Raw genomic sequence first — 16,793 nt, 5'->3', positions numbered from 1 at the left:
ATTTGCTTACCCTCTCACCTTCACGAATTTACTCATCACTTATTACAAATTGCATAATGCTTATAATCTCAAAATAATCTCATTCCCAAACTTACGTCGGATAACGTACGACGAAACTTTAACGTACAAAAATAAGGGATGTAACATCTCATTTCCGAGCTTTCATCAATTTACTTATGGCGTACTTCCACGTACGAAAACATGGGGTGTAACAACTAATATGTGTAAGCTTCTTGATAAAGATCCTAAGGCAAGAATGCCTATCCACTCTTATGGTAAAAAGCAATGAAAGAATCAGATGGTACAAGTTTCAACAAGTAAAAGAAGCAAGATGAAGAAGGATACGAGGCGCCCAGTTAATGAAGGATAACAATATTTACAACTCAGGTAGAGGAATATAAGCCTTTTGAGTTACCTACAACAGTAACAGAGGTATGTACAATTGGCCACACCGATCTCAGTTATTCCCTATAGGAGCTAATATATTATGGTTTAAGCAAAGGACGGGATATCAAAATCTGGCTGAGGGTAGATGGATTGTTTGTATTAATTGGCTTTTCCGAAGGATATTGCAAAAGTGATAATAAATCTCCTTGTGAGACATCCAGATGGTGCACTAAAATAATCAGCTAGATATGAGTACTACAAAGATAGGCATTGGAAGCCTTGAAGGGATGGATATTACCTAAATGTGGCTCCCGTCCCTAGTAGAGAAAGAATGATAGGCAATTCGAAGAGCCAATGGATGGAGCAAGGGGAGCTAAAAGTAAAAGAATGTCTTGTTGAAGTTTTCGGAATAAAGTGATAGACAGAAATGTTAGCAGGGAAATAAGGAGAGAGTTAACGAAGCATTATGAGTAAGATGTGATACATGGATGACAACGGTAGATTAAAAAAAGAAATAATATTATAGAGTCTATAGTTAAGGGAAGGGAAAGACTAGAAGTGACTGGCCTTGAGACAACAAAAGTATAGGCCACAAAGTCATATCCTCATTTCAAAAATAAGCTCATGACTCCAACGCAGTCTAGAAGGGAGAGTTAAACGCTAGAGTAATAGAAATCAGTATGGAATGTTAAACAAGACAAACTAAACATAAATTAAGGACTGAGTGATTTGATAATAGTCATCATCATGAGAATTTTAGATTGCGTTCCGGTGATAATATAATGGACAATAGAAGAAGATTCATGAGAAATTTAGAGAATGGTCATTCAGGAAGACGCTTCTCTAAAGCAAGTAATGTGAGCAAAGTTAAGCTTAAGGGACTATATGTGCCAGTCACACTAAGTGTCACCCTCACGAGAAAGGAATTCGTCATCCTTGGTGCAGAAGGATTACCGCAAGATGAGTAAGGATCATCAATGATGTGAAAATACGACAAAGATAAAGAGGTAAAACATCTATAGGTAGATCATCGTAGCTCTAAATTTTAGTACTTTCCTAAAGGGGGAATATGGAGTGAAGTGGCATGAAGTCAGAACTAAGTGGTTCTCGTAATCATGGAATGATAAAGGAAGAATACGGTAAAAAATGAAAAAGGAATGAGATTGCATGTCACACCTCGAACCTGGGGGCGAAACCGGCACCTGGTGCCTCACCTATCTCTGCGTACCAACTTGCAACTAAGGAACTCTAAACATATGATGTTGTACTTTGGCCATGGGCCACATTGCAAGACAACTGCGAATGTTGACTGAATATCAATATAAAGCTGGGGCTACAAGGCCATCATAACTACTACAGCTGACAAACTAACCTAATATACCTACAAGGCCTGCAAGACCAACATACTGCACTAACTGACAGGATATGTCTACAAGCCTCTACTGATGGATATACTGTGATCGGAATAGCTCCCTGACCTACTCATAACATATATACATATATATACAAGATGTACATAAGGTTCTAGACCCGGCAACTCCGAAAGGCATGGAGCTTACCGATCAAGTTGAACTCGGGCAACACTTAATGAGGAAGTCTACCCATCTGTCTGTTTGAACCTGTACGCATGAAATACAGCGTCCCCAGAAAGGGACGTCAGTACAAAACAATGTACCAAGTATGCAAGGCAATATATTGAAAGCTGAAACTGAGCTGATAATATGATAACTAAAAGTAACTGGGAGTCAAAGATAATCTGAAGATATGCTTACCTGCTGATACTGTAAGGCCCCGGAAAATTTTTCGAAACAATATAGGATTTCGGGGTGCCACGTAGACTAATTATAATATTTTATGTGCTATTAACATGGTGGGCATCAATTATATTTGTTAAATAAGTGTACAAGTCTTATAATAAGTAATGTGGGGTCCAAGGAGAGGCCTAAGTGTAAGCCAAATGGGAAAATTTCATAATAGGCTAAGATTTCAAAGGTACTTGCACTAGTCTAGATTTGAACGAACATATCTAAATATATATAAGGTATTATATGATTAATAACCTATCAAATGAAAGGTCTTTGAGTCTAGTTTCCAATGCTTCAAACTATTCGTCATTCGGACACTCCTACAAGAAGTTATGACCAAATTACCAAAGCAGCGCAGAATTTTGTACTACCGCGCCGCGCCTGTAGGAATTCTATAATGGTCCGAAATTTCAGTTTCAGACATATTTTGAACAGACACCCGCACCCCGCGGCGCCGCACGCACCGCAGCTGTAAAAAAACGGGTTTTTCAGACCCGAACCCCATTTCATTTAACTCGATTGAGGTTCATTTTTGGAGAAATTTCTGGTGTTTCAGAGAGAAGGGAGATCGATTCTAGAGAGAGTAAAGGGGAAAACTAAAGATTTCACTACTCTTCCTTGAATCACACCTTGAAATCGCATCAAAGGGTTGCTAAGGCTTCAAAGAGGTAAAAATTTCTTTTCCCCAATTCTTCAATTTCGAAATCTAACTAGAAATGGGTAATTAGTAAGATGATCCTTGGATATAAGAGTATTAGTTATTCATGTATGTACAAATTAGGTTTGTGGGAAGATTGTTGAACATAAACAAGTAAAGATTGGGTTGGGGAATGAAGGAAATCTTGTAAAAGAGATTTGAAATCAAGATGCACAACTTGTAATTGATAAAATTCTCAAATGAGCTAGAATTATGAATATCTTCCTAATTTGTGTTCAATTTTGTTATGTCTCAAAATAGATTGAAGTTGCTAGAATTTCCGGAATATCGTAGTAATTAAAAGAAAGCTCAAGAAAGGTATGTAGGCTAAACTTTCTCTCTCGGAAGTGAATTCTATATCGTTTCGTAAGTTTAAGTGTGGTTTGTTTATCAAAATGGTATAGCCTTGAGTCACATTTTAAATGGAAGTTAGTATACTTATTGGGTAAGAAGAACTCGATCTGCTTAATGCTCCTAGTTGCTCTTATGAGTACCAAATGTCTTGAATGAATATGTATTGTTGTTGATAGCCTATAAAGATGCTTGAAAAATGAAATTAGTGAATTGGGAATGTGTTAAAGATTATGTAATAAGCCTCGACCCAACAGTTATGAACTAACTTCAAAGATAGAATTGCCTAAGAGCTCTTGTGCTCAATTCACGCCCATAAGTGGCTATTTATCACTATTGTTTTGATTTATAAGTATATCCGGTGTGATTCGAGATCTTACATATCTATGTATTTAAACTGTGCAACATCATTTCTGGGAAGGAGTATTGCAAGATAAAATGATGTATTGTTGTTAATGATTTCAATGTGAGTTTTTACTGCTTGTTAGTGTGCCCCATTCCTTTGGGAAGAATCCTTTGTGTTTAAAGTTCCATTGCTAATAAACTTGAGGTGTATGGTTTCGAAAATACTCTATATGCCCATGATTCATGTTTCCTCTCATGTGTACTTGACATTTTGACTTGCATGGCTTTTGGTTGAAATTGATATCGATGTGAAACATGTGAAATATGAAATACGGCCACCGTACCAGGAATAAAGAATCTTGTGAATGGCCAAATGAGCCAAGGAAATACTGTTATTGTTAGTGACTGGAAATACTAATTGGAATCTATAAAATGTGAAAGATATTGAGGTAAGCATAATTGTATTCATGCTATATTTGTATCCTTGTATTTATACTACAATTGTGTACAATATCCAATCAAATCAAAAATGTTTTTGGGAGTATCATTAGCAAAACCGAGGAAGGGTGGGTGATAAGGCCCACACCTGAAACTACACGTGTCGGTGTAGAGGTGGAGTATGATTTGGGATGAAATTGAAATATTGGTAAGATTGTGATTATTCGCCCAGAGTGGGATGAAATTAATACCTGTAATTGGAAAAGAAAAAGCCAACCCACACGGCACATGTGGGAAGGCGGCCTAGCTAATCGGGTGGAGATCAGACTCCATGTTGCGCACATAGTGGTACTACTCTTGTGAAACTTTCTTTCGCATCATAATGTCAAACCACATTGTCCGTGGAGAGATGGCCTAGCCGATCGGGCGTGACCGGACTTCGTGCTAACAAAGACGGTGGTAATATCGGTGCTAGTGATCTCCCAACCAAATATATATATGTATACTCTTTTCTTACTTGAATATCGTTATGTTTCAATTGGTTATTTGGATATTGTGGATTGTGACTTGTTGTTTCTATATGATGTCTCTGCTTATATGGACATTCTATTTTGATAGAGGACTTTTAACCTTACATACTAGTGTTATTCGACGGTGCTAACGTCCCTTTTGTCGGGGGCATTGTATCGTTTAATGATACAGGTGGTTCCACAGCAGGCGACATTGGCCAGTGATAGCGGTATTCTCTTCCCAGTAGTCTTGGTGAGCCCCACTCCATCCTGGGGTCATTTCATGTATCTTTTATTCATTTTCTCATCACGTTTTGAGGTACAGCCGGAGCCTTGTTGCCGGCATTTCCATATTACTCATCGGTTGTGTTTAGAGGCTTTGCAGACAGGTTATGGGTGGTGTTTGGTATCGGGAATTAAATTAGAAATATTGGTATTTGGCAAATATGTCTTCCTTCATATCTATTAAAATTGTCATATTTTGGATACTATGGTTGAAATGGCTAGTGAAACCAAAATGGAAGTTGTTAATGAAATATTTATAGAGTATGATTAATGGAGTCCATCTCCTCGTTATTCATGAACTAGTTTGGATAGAATGAAATCTAATAGGCTTGCTCAGTCGGGTTTACTCGGTTGAGCGCCGGTCGCGTTCCACGATTTTTGGGGCGTGACAAATACTAACTCAACTCTCACAATATAGTAAGTAAAATAGTTGTCCGGCCCTATAAGGCTCGGTATATATATAAATACTTTGCCGTAGTAGGCTCGCTCATAGGCTCTCGGCCATACTAGGCACTGTATCTCGACCAACTGGGATCGCTCATAGGCGCTCGGCCATAGTAGGCTCGGTATATAACTTACCATCTGATCTGAGGTTGCCCAATAGGGGTCTGCCCATCGATTATAGCTCGATGGTAATGAAAGTACTGTGATACTGTATATATATATATAGTCTCTCTGCTCTCTTGACTGGAATAAGAAAATACTCAAATAAATATGAAGTCCCGATAAAGAAAATATTGTAACTTGCGAGACTAGCAAAATATACGTAAATTCCGGGATATGAATTTTTCTTTATGCCTCATTGTCAAACTTGTGTAATTATGAGATCATGCTAAAATGAAGGAAAATCTTAGCCTTAACATACATGGGGTAGGGAAAAATCCGTATGATGTTCTTAGAAAAGATTGCACCGTACTCTTTTAGAACTGCAAAATTTTATGTTGCTAAGGTTCTAATAATTCTCGTTGGATTTCTTTTGGTTGCAAGAATTCACGTTTTTCTTTTGTGGAAAATTGGCAATTGCTAACGTTCTGATCCAATTCACAATTGACCTATAAGCTTATAAGAATCACAATGACAAATTTCCATCACAAATCACGTTCTTACCTATTCACATCTTATAAGAATTTCTTATAAGTTGGATTGGAAAGAAAATGCTAGATTGGAAAGAGAATGGTTGAATTAGAAAATTGGTTTGAAATGGTTGAATTGGAAAGAGAATGTTGCTGGCTGATAGCATCCTAGGAAGCTCAAATCTATTCAAGGACAAGGATGAAGCTTTGGAATCTCAAAGAGGGCCTTTAACAAGATCTCAAGATAAAAAGTTGCAAAACAAGGTTATTGGACTTCAGGAACAATCAAAGAAGTTGTTAGTTGGGAGGAAGAGCTTAAGGATAAAGGATATGAGTTATCTAGGTGTTATAATTATTTTATGGCCCAAATTCATGTCCAATAAGCGGTGGATTAGATCTCAAGAAACATCCTCTAAAGAAGGTCCAAATCAGGCCACTTTTGGACCAATTTAGCACCTAAAATGTGTCCAAACTTGCAGCCCATGAAGTCCTACATAAAGCTATATATTTATAGCATAAAAATGACTTACTTGATGTCCAAGAATGGTACAATAGTCATGTTAGATGTTGAGTGCAAGTTGGTGCCAAGTTGCTTGCAAATTTCCTTTAAAATTTTCAAGATTCTATCCAAGATTGGTTTGGTACTTATTTCCATATATTATGGGACTATATATATTGCTTTTTTAGTTAGTTAAGGTTATGTTTTCCTTTTACTAAGATCTTTGGAATTATTTTCCAATAATGACTTGGTTTTTGCTTTCTAGTATTTTTCTTTTCCTAAGGTAGTTAAACTTATTGTCCAAAGTAGTTTAGGACTTTATTTCCTTATTTTTTAGGCTTAATTTCGTGAACCCTCCTACCTATATAAGGGGTGTCATCTTTGTTTTTAGAGACAGATTATTCAGACCATTATTAATAAAAATTGTGAGATTTTTCTTGCACTTTTGTGTGTGGCTACTCTTGGATTTATTCTACAACCTTAAAGACTAACTTAAGGTGGTAAGATTAAACTCTTTAGAAATCTTAGATCACTTCTAGGTATTTAAGAAAGGTGATAAGTTTAGGCTTATTGTTGTTTTTACTATTCTAAAGGATCGAGTTTCACAATCTATCGTTTGTTTTTAACCCTACCAAAGGCGATTAGTTCTTCGTTAGCTAATTGTTGTTGTTAGGATTAACCTTCATGAATAGACTTCTTGAATTCAAGAAACTCTTTCTTGATTCTAAAGGATCGGGTTTCACAATCTATGTCTTCTTTTTCGTTTCTTTATTTTTTTTAGCTTCCGCATATTTCTTAGTTTTTCTTGTTTTTCGTTAGTAATTCTTGAATCCCCTATCGTGTTGTTATCACTGGCTTAATTGATTAAGCACCTTCATATTGGATATCCCTTGAAACAATTATAAAGGTGACTAACATATTCATCTTTCCACGTTTTTGAGGGCTAATGCATAGTCCATGTGTCCTTCTTATTCAATTGCCCAAAACAAGTCATTAGATCCTTTTCCATTTGTTGCCACGTGGTATACTTTGTCTTTATCCCAAAGTTTTTAATTAATCCACATTATTAATTAACTAGGTAATGTCCCATTACCCAATAATTAACCAATTACCTACATAATTGAGAATTATTTTCACTTACTTAAAATACTACTCACTTTCATACCTTATACACCGTACTATCATGGTCATGTGATACCTCATATGGTACTAGACCATAAATACTGCGTATTTTAGCTCGGGCTATATTTTATCCCAACATACCAAACTTGGACGAAAATTTGTTTTCTTTGACTTGCTTCCCCTCTCACCTTCACGAATTTACTTATCACTTGTTTGAAATAGCATAATCCTTAAAATCTCAAAATAATCCCATTCTCGAACTTATGTCGATTAACTTACGACGAAACTTTAACATACGAAAATGCGGGATGTACATCATTCCCCCCTTTGGAACATTCGTCCTTGAATGTTGACAGGTGCTCTTATCATTTTTATAGCCTATGTCTTCCGAATACTTTATTACTCTCCTCGCCATCTAGGTAACTATTTTGTGATTAAATACAATGGCCAGGGCATTCCACCCTTTAGTCCTCTTTCTCACACCACGACTTCTGGTCGGAATCCTTCCAATCTCGTAACTGTTGCTACCTTCTATCATGCAGCCTGTTCGACTCTGAGCTTATAAGTGCGCTTATGCGTCTCTTCTCTCCCTTTTCCTCCAGCTTTTAGCCAATTTCTAGGCCTTACTTTGTAAACATATAGAGTTAATAAGATGTTTCTTTGGGCATCTATAGGTATATTGAAGTTCTTCGCTCAGTACCTTGTAGAACTTACGAATATTGCTATATCTTATTTCATAGACCTGGTTATCCATTCGTATGACTTTACTGTATCTACGTAGGTCATACTATACCATAACTCTTACTTCAATTTATCATTACTAAGGTCTGCAACCAACTCCAGGTTACTCTCATTGCTTATCCTTAAGACTGATGGTCTAATGTCATCTCATACTGTTGAATATTCATCCATTTATTATTGATTCACCTTAATGTTGATTCATCATCTACCACTGATAACTTGATCTCTTATGTAACAACGTCGCTAGGGCTCGCGTCTCATCAGGGATATCTGGAATAATTAAATTGATCAACATAGGGGTGATACTATACTTTCACAATCGTACTTTATAGCATCCAAGTGTGACTCACCTTATATGGGTATTTTAGTCCCTTACAATTCATGAAATCTTCTTCAGGTTATTACTCAATCGAAGGCCCAAACGTTATCCTTTATCTATCACAATTATGCCCTTATTCCACTACCAGGACAGCATTCCATCTCTTCTAAATGCTACTAGTCCTAGACTCCTTTTGAGTTTATTCTGGCTATACTGAGCCTTATATAATTTAGAGAACTCATCAGCTCTCTCTCATTTTCCTGGGCTTAATCCCAAGGGCTTATCCATTTTCGTCACCTTCTCACTCGCCCTTTTTTATCCTTAATCTCGTCTTCCTATAATCTTGTCGCTCTACCATACTTTAGCTTGCGACCCATACATATCCATTTATACTGCTCGCAACCTTGCTTCAACTTGCTTGCACTCTAGATTTCCTTATGTTATTCTGGAATATTAAGCGAGACATCACATCGTCTCAAACTCTTCTTTACTCTTTTAACTAGGCCTCTCGATGCCTAGAAACCATAGTCTAGAAGATATGCCACTAATAAAACCGCTATCCTTCCTGGATACTAAATCCCCGCGCTTCTAGCCTTTTATTTGAAGTATGGACTATTCACAATCTTTTGCATTTGAGTATCTCGTACGTTGTTTACTTTTACCTTACCACTTTAAAATCTTACATCGTATCTTCTATCTCTTTTATGATCTCCCTTCCACATAGGTATAATTCACGTCCATAATTTGAACTTCTATTATAATACTTGCACCTCTGGTGTCTATACAATCCGTTGGGAGCTCCATACTGAATTTTTATGAGGCTGGTATTTTTCTAAATGGCTTTATCGTAGAGCCATTATAAAATATGGCTATTGTACTATCTCTCGTGCACCTCTGATATTAAGAGTGATTGTGCAATGTTCTCAATCACGATGTCCATAATTTTCTAGGTGCAATAATCAGATTCCTGATTCACTTCGTTGATGTAACACTTTAGTTTCCTCCTTCTGATCGGCCTACTATTACTTTTCCTGTTCTTTTTTCCCCTTGTTGCATCCAGACTTAGTTTATCTTAGTGCCCACACATGCCAGAGTTTTCATGCAACTCATATGATCTCGAATATTATTTTTAATTTTACTTCTCATTTATTAGCCACGGTAGGTGTCACTTTCCTTTGGAGTGCTTACAATGTTGTTGTGAGATTATTGTTACACGACCATTTCCTCTTTATGTTATTGTGCTTAGGTTGCAGCCTTCTTCCTTATTTCCTCAGCTAGTCTTTTGTTGTAGTATTTAGGGAGAACCCTTAACTCTTGTAAAGCTATGAGCTTATTACAGACCTTTTGATATCCTTCCTTGCCTATAATCATCCGTAGTTGCTTACCTCCATGCCCTTGTGCTTGTAGGGTTGCTCCTGAACTGATATTTTGACTGTCTTCCCAATGACAGTTTCTTTTATCCCCGTAATACTCATACGACACCTTTAACTAACCCGACTCATATTTGAATATATCTAAAGTATTATAATGACATTACTCCTGGGCTAAATTCCCTCCCTTTGGGGAGTACTTGATATAAGCCGGATGAGCAAGCTTAATAAGGATGATTTCCTAGTCAATATCATAGCATTGGAGTGCTTTAAAGGAGTCAAGATCAAGAAGGCTATATTGGCAATTTAGCTATTTAGGCTAGTCTTATAATTTAGGTTTATTTAACTTCCTTACCAGTCTAAGGATATTTTAGTCATCTAGCCTAAATAACACTCTAGTATAAATTGTCCTTCCTTTCATTTTGAAGGAAGCTTTTGATGATGGATTGATAAACAAAGACCAAACCTTGAGAGGTTTAGAGTATCTTTTATTTCTTTTTATTTACCATGATTTTAGATGATCTATGTTAGGTTTATCATGTATGAGTTCATGTTCATACTCTTGGATTATCTTTTGTATTTGAATGTTAATTCATTGTTCTAGTTGATATATCTTCTAGGGGCTGTGGATTGCATTCTTTACTTAGCTTAATTCGTGTTTCTTATTAGTGTTCTTCCTTGATTGGTGTTTATCATAGTAAATTCTAGGAGTGGGCATTCGGTATTTCGGTTCGGTATTTAAGAATTTCGGTTCGGTATTTCGGTATTTGGTTTATCAATTGTGTATACCAAATACCGTACCAAATTATTTTCTGTACGGTTCGGTATTTTTTATTTTGGTTCGATACGGTTTCGGTACAGTTTCGGTTTAATAATCGCTAAATAAGCAACACTGACGATTAAGGACAAAGGAGTGCAACAGCCCTCTTTGACAACGCTAACAACAAGCAGTTAGGCACCAAAGTGCAACCGACGCCTGACAAGCCCTCTCCATGCACAATTCAGTGATTCACAATTCACTAATTCAGTGATTCACAATGAATTCACAATTCAGTTTAAGATCTAAGGAGTGCAACATCACAATTCACAAGCCTAAGTAGTAAGGATTTTTTTTAAAGAACAAGGAGGTTGACAATTAACAGGAATTTGCTACCACAACAGCGCATCAAGGCCATTTGGAATTTACAAATAGCAAAAAGCAAATGAAAGTCCAAAATCAAGGATGTGCGTCCAACATCATGCTCCTAGTCCACAACCCAACTGTTTCAACAGTTGATTTTATCAAAAAATTCAAACTTCTTCAGCCATCCAGCTAACAAGAAATCATTTCCCCGTGTTCATTATCAATGTGATATTATCTCCTTTCAGAAGAATCCGCCCCAACTGCTTTCTGCTTTTCTTCTTCACATTGACTTCCTCAGCATCATCTAGAACCAAGTTCATGTTAATAGGTTGGGTCATAATCCTCTGTACTTTGGTGCTAGCCATGGCTGTTACTCCTGTTTCTCTCACGAGTCACTCTTCCTCTCTGATCTCACGGAATGAAGCAAAAACCTAGTTGCCTAAGCAGTAAGTGGAAGAATATAAAATCAGCTTAGATATACAGCAGGGAAGAAACAGAAATTGTCTTCATTCTTCACAGTGAACATTGTCTTCATTCTTAAGGACAAAAAATGCAGTCTTTAAATATTCGATTAATTCGGTATTTCGATATACCGAAATTTCAAGATCCTCTAACCGAGAACCGTACCAAAATACCGAAATACCGAAAATGTAGTACCGAATTAGACCGAAATATCGAAAAAAACTGAAACCGAAATACCAAATTAATTCGGTCCGGTTCGGAATTCAATTTTTCGGTTTTTATGCATACCCCTGGTAAATTCAAGGGGTCTAACTAGTTTTTAGGTAGGTTCTTGTCTTTATCTATTTTAAACCCTAATCTTTTATCTTTTTGAACCGGTATATTTTTGCATTATTCGTGTTTCGATACGATTCCGTATCATCTTGGTACTAGAGCATACGTTTTGATCAATTCTTGGCTCTTTGTTTTGATTATCATCTAATCTGAAAATCAAAAAAAAAAAAAATCGAAAATTCCAAAAAAAGAAAGGTCATCTGTTTCTAAAATTAGAAATCATAAGTATTGTTCTTCACTGTTTCATTTAGAAATCCGAATTCCTTGTTCTCGTTGTTGATTTTGGTTCTGAGATTTCTTATTTCTTCATTTTTCTGAGCTTGGATTACTGATTTGAACTTGGATTGAAGTTGGGTTTGAGATTGGAAACCTAAACCAACAAAAGAAGAAATCGTAAATGGGGGATTTGCTCCGAATCGAAATTTTGAGCTCAAAATTGATTGGGTGTGTTTGAATATTGTTGGTGAACCTCGATTGAGGTTTAATCTGAAGATTGGAACCGATTGACGAAGATTTAGAAGGGTCTTGCTCAGAAAATTTCGAACGGTTCTCGAAGGAGAAGTCGACTGGGATTTTTCGATTCAGGGATTGTTTGTTCAAATTAGTCACTGGGGCTTGCTCGGATTGTTTAGTGGAGTTTGTAGTCCAAATTTGAGCTCCATTGATGAAGATTCGGGTGAGAATCGAATCGAAGCTCTGAGGCAAGGTTCGACAACAATTGCAGTTGTGTTCTTCATTTACTGGGGGTCGTTTGCAACTGATTCGTGGCCTCGAACTTCAATTCATCTTCACGCACAGGTTTGGTACTTCTAAGCTCGATTAACTTTCTCTGAATTTGTGAAGGAATTGAGGTTGAATGTTGGAATTGAACACTGAACTTCATCCATTCTTTGGAATTGATTGAGTTTGAGTTCATAATTCGACTCGAGCTTCTTGTTGATTAGTAATTGAGCTGAATTCGTTAGTTGACTCGAGGATGTTATTAGTTTGAACTATTGTATGAAGCTCTGGTTTATGAATTCAGTTGGGAATTCTGATTGACTTTCGAAGTGTTAACTGGAGAGTAGTGATTGAACTGAAATCTGTCATAGCTTCTATCAAGCTCTTGTTTAGCTGCAGTTCATAATCTAAATTTAGTCTCCTTCTGCACACAGCTACCTTTTGTGCACCAATTCTGCATTGTTTGAACTTGAAAGTCTGGACGGTTGAGCTGAAAACCTACAATAGCTTTGTGAAGTGTGGACTGTTTTCAACTACTGGTTGAGAATTTCTATACTGCTGATTCTGCAATCACTTGGGAGGTGATTGATTTCTGATTTTGTTTGTGAAGCATGCTACTGTTGTGTGCAACAACCGAGAAGATTTGGTTCAAGATATTGTTTGTTTAGAAGTTGGTTAATTCTAGTTTGATCAATTCTTGTGAGTTTAAAGTTTGGTTCCAATTCTGCAGTTCCATTGTTGATCTTTTTGAACTGCTGAAACCTGCAACTTGTTTGAAAATCAAAGGTGTTGCTGCCAGCTTGGACTACTGTCAGTTTTAGTTTTTGAAACTGCTGAACAGTCCAAAGTTCAGCTATTTTGGTCAAGTTTTGAGCTGTACGTGACAGCATTTTGCCACTGCTTGTAACTGCAATTTCTGCACACTTTGAACCAGTTTGAGCTGCAGTTTCTGTCCAGTTTGCTGCACGTTTTGAACTAGTTAATTGCACAATTTGTGCAAAGAAGGGACTACTGTTTGGAACAGCCTTCAACAGTTTGGGGTCAGCTTGGTTTTTCAGCAGTTTCACCTGCAAATTCTGCCCAGAAGTTTGTCCATAGAAGTTTGACAATAACTTTTGCTATTGAACTGATTTAAATTGAATGTGTGAACTTTGTTCTAGAGTTCAGAAGATTGAAAAGAAAACTGCTGAGAATCGTAAGTAACACTTTGATTGGAATTCTAAGCTGCTACTATATATCGAAGTTGAAGCTCGTACTGACAACCCAGTTGAAGTACTACAATAGGCTGAAGTGGCTGAATGACTTTTGAGCTTGCTGCTACATTGCCTGAATAGCTTCAGCAGTCTGCAAAATCTGTCCAGCTTGCAAACCTGCCCAGTTATTGCATCTCTGTCCACTATTAAAAATCTGGCCATTCTTTGCAAATTTAACCACAGTTTGAAAATTGTCCAGCTATGTCTTGTTTTTAGAGAATCTGATTACTGTGTTTTATTTGAGTTCCTTCATTTTCTTGCAACTCTTAACTAGATTAATCTTAATATTAGTTCATATTGAGTATTAATTCTAGTTTCTTGTTTGCTTTGTTTATTTCGTGCCAATTTTTCGTGCTTTTCTCTTTTATTATCGTTGTGAATTGTTTGGCTCAAGTCCGTTTGCTTTTAATTGTGCTCTCTTTGGTGTCACATACATTCCATTCTGAACCGATACTTGATTGCTTACTTGGATTGATTTGAGAACGTTGGTTGTGAAGAGAACTTTTAGATACCCTTGTGTGGAAAAACGCTAGAGTGGTGAGTTCAATTGAGCAAGGTCACAAAAGCCTTTGACCTTTGAGTGTAAACACAAGTGTTGAGTGACATATATATTGAGTGAAACACTAAGGGAGTGAATTGTGAGGTCCTATTTTTGACTAACCAACTTTCTTATTTTAAGTTTTCTTTTGTAGGTACAAGAAGTCATAAGGGAGGTATGGATGGTTATGTGGGTTCTTCTTATGAAACTAATTGTGCTTCTCCAATTGTTGAAATCTTTTATGACGAAAGTAGGAGAAAGATAAATTTGAGGCATTACGTAGCAAATGTAGAAGGCTATGAGGGTTGTTTGGTTGCGATAAGTAATCATTATGCAACCAACTTTATTACTTCTTCCTTTGTTGAATGGTTGGGATTGAGTTGTATTCTTAGGGAATCACCTTATAAATTTCGGGGTGAGTGGGTTGATAGAGGAGTGAAGTGGTTTGGTGTGATGTATACCCTATGAAGTATTGCCATGTACGATTGGGAAAACCTTGGTTTCTTGATCATAATCTTCCAATTGATGTAAAGTGGAATAGGTATGTGGTTGATCTATATGGAAGAGGGCATTCCTTTATTCCTAAATACTTTGAGGATAAGTTAGTGGCAAGGCAAGCTATTAAAAATGGAGTTTGGAGTGCAAGTCAATTCACAAGTCATTCTCCTAGTCCAAGGGGAGATTATGATGCTTATACTATGCCAAGCTAAGTTGTGTATTTTGATGCTTGTTACAATACACCTTACACTTATCCACCACCCCACTACTAACACCAACTACAACCTCCACCACACTTCAACCACCACGGTAAATCAACTACTACCTTATCAAACTTTACCACAACCTAGACCACCACTAACTCTACTCCGCAACATATGCCTCAAGCACCACCAAGGAGGGACAGTCTCCCTCCTCCACCACCCATACCACCTCAAAAGCCTCGAATGATTAACAACCCACTTTTTCAACATGATTATGAGACCACCTTGAATGAGTTGGATAACATCCAACAAGTTTTCAATGACGAATATAGGGGGGTGGGGGGGATGAAGTGAACCAAAGGGGAAGAGGCCAAATGAATTTGAGAACATCCTTGAAAAATACAAAGAGAAAACGTAAGGATGAGAGACAAAAGAAAAAGAGAAGTGAGGGAGAGAAAAGTGTTGTCTCTAGAGTGGGAAAAGGAGAGGAAGTGTGGAGTGAAGTGAGTGAGTTGTCACAAGAAAAGAGTGAAGAGCTTGAAAAAATAAATAAGAGAAAAGAAGGAGGGGAAACAAAAAGAGAGTGAGGATTTTCCTTATTCTAATGCTGCTAACTTTTCATCTTTCTCTAGTTGCTTTGTATCTTGTGTAGGGAATTTTGAAGATGAGCCATCAAATGAAGTTCAATCCACTTTGAAGAGTTTGGAAGAAGACCAATCTACCTTTTCAAGAGGCCTTATGGAATTAAATGAGAAAGTGCAAGGTAAAGAAAATACATTAAACGAGCTTCAAGGTAAAATAGCTTATCCTTCTACTCTTGCTAATTTAGTTGATTGTGGTGACTCTTTGAGTTTGAAAGGTAGCTATGACATTGATGAGTTTGATATTTCTTTATCTTGTGATGAGAAAAATAATTGTGGCTTGCAACTAGCTAAGAGTTCTTGTGCATTATTGGATGATCCTAGTTTCTTGTTCAACGACTCTTTAGCTAGTGATGAAGTTGAGTCTTATGATCAAACACCTTTGTGGGATGATGGATGTGATGATTCTTTTGACTCTACTTTTACTTTGTTGGAAGAACGTTTTGAACTTTATGAAGAAACGAGTCAAGAAGAATATGTTGATGAATTCTTTGATTCTATTTCCATTCATTTGGAAGAAAGATTCAATTTTTATGATGAAATGAGCAAATGTGAATGTGGTGATGATTTGGTTGAGAGTAAAAAGGAAAGTAAAGTTTTTGATGCTACCACTAGTATTAGTTGCTTTACTTATCTTATTCCTACTTTTGAAAGAACATTCTCGTTAGATTTTACTAATGCTTCTTTGAGAAAAGTTAAGAATGTTTCTTTTGGTGTTTTGAATGATCATTGTGAGCAAAAAGAACCTAACTTCATTGATTATTTTGTGAAGGTTCATCAAGAAAAAGTTGCTAAGAGTAAGGAAAGCGTTGAACTAACTCTTCGGCGTATTATTTGTCTAGATCTTTTTCTTTTTCCTAAAAGCAAGAATGATATGTACATTTGGCTTATGCTTATCTTGTGTTTATCTAAGGCCATTGAGGTAAAGATGCATAACTTTGAGTATTTTGATATTCTTTGTATGATGATTCATGATGAACTTGGCCTATCCCTTAAGTTTCCATATGAAGTTGTTGTTGGAAAGTATGTGGATACTTGGGGATTAAAGTTTGTTTTTGACCCCGAAGTTGTTTCTTATTAT

The sequence above is a fragment of the Nicotiana tabacum genome, chromosome 1 (assembly GCF_000715075.1).
Source record: "Nicotiana tabacum cultivar K326 chromosome 1, ASM71507v2, whole genome shotgun sequence".
In the NCBI taxonomy this organism is placed as follows: domain Eukaryota; kingdom Viridiplantae; phylum Streptophyta; class Magnoliopsida; order Solanales; family Solanaceae; genus Nicotiana; species Nicotiana tabacum.
This window is presented reverse-complemented; position numbering follows the sequence as displayed.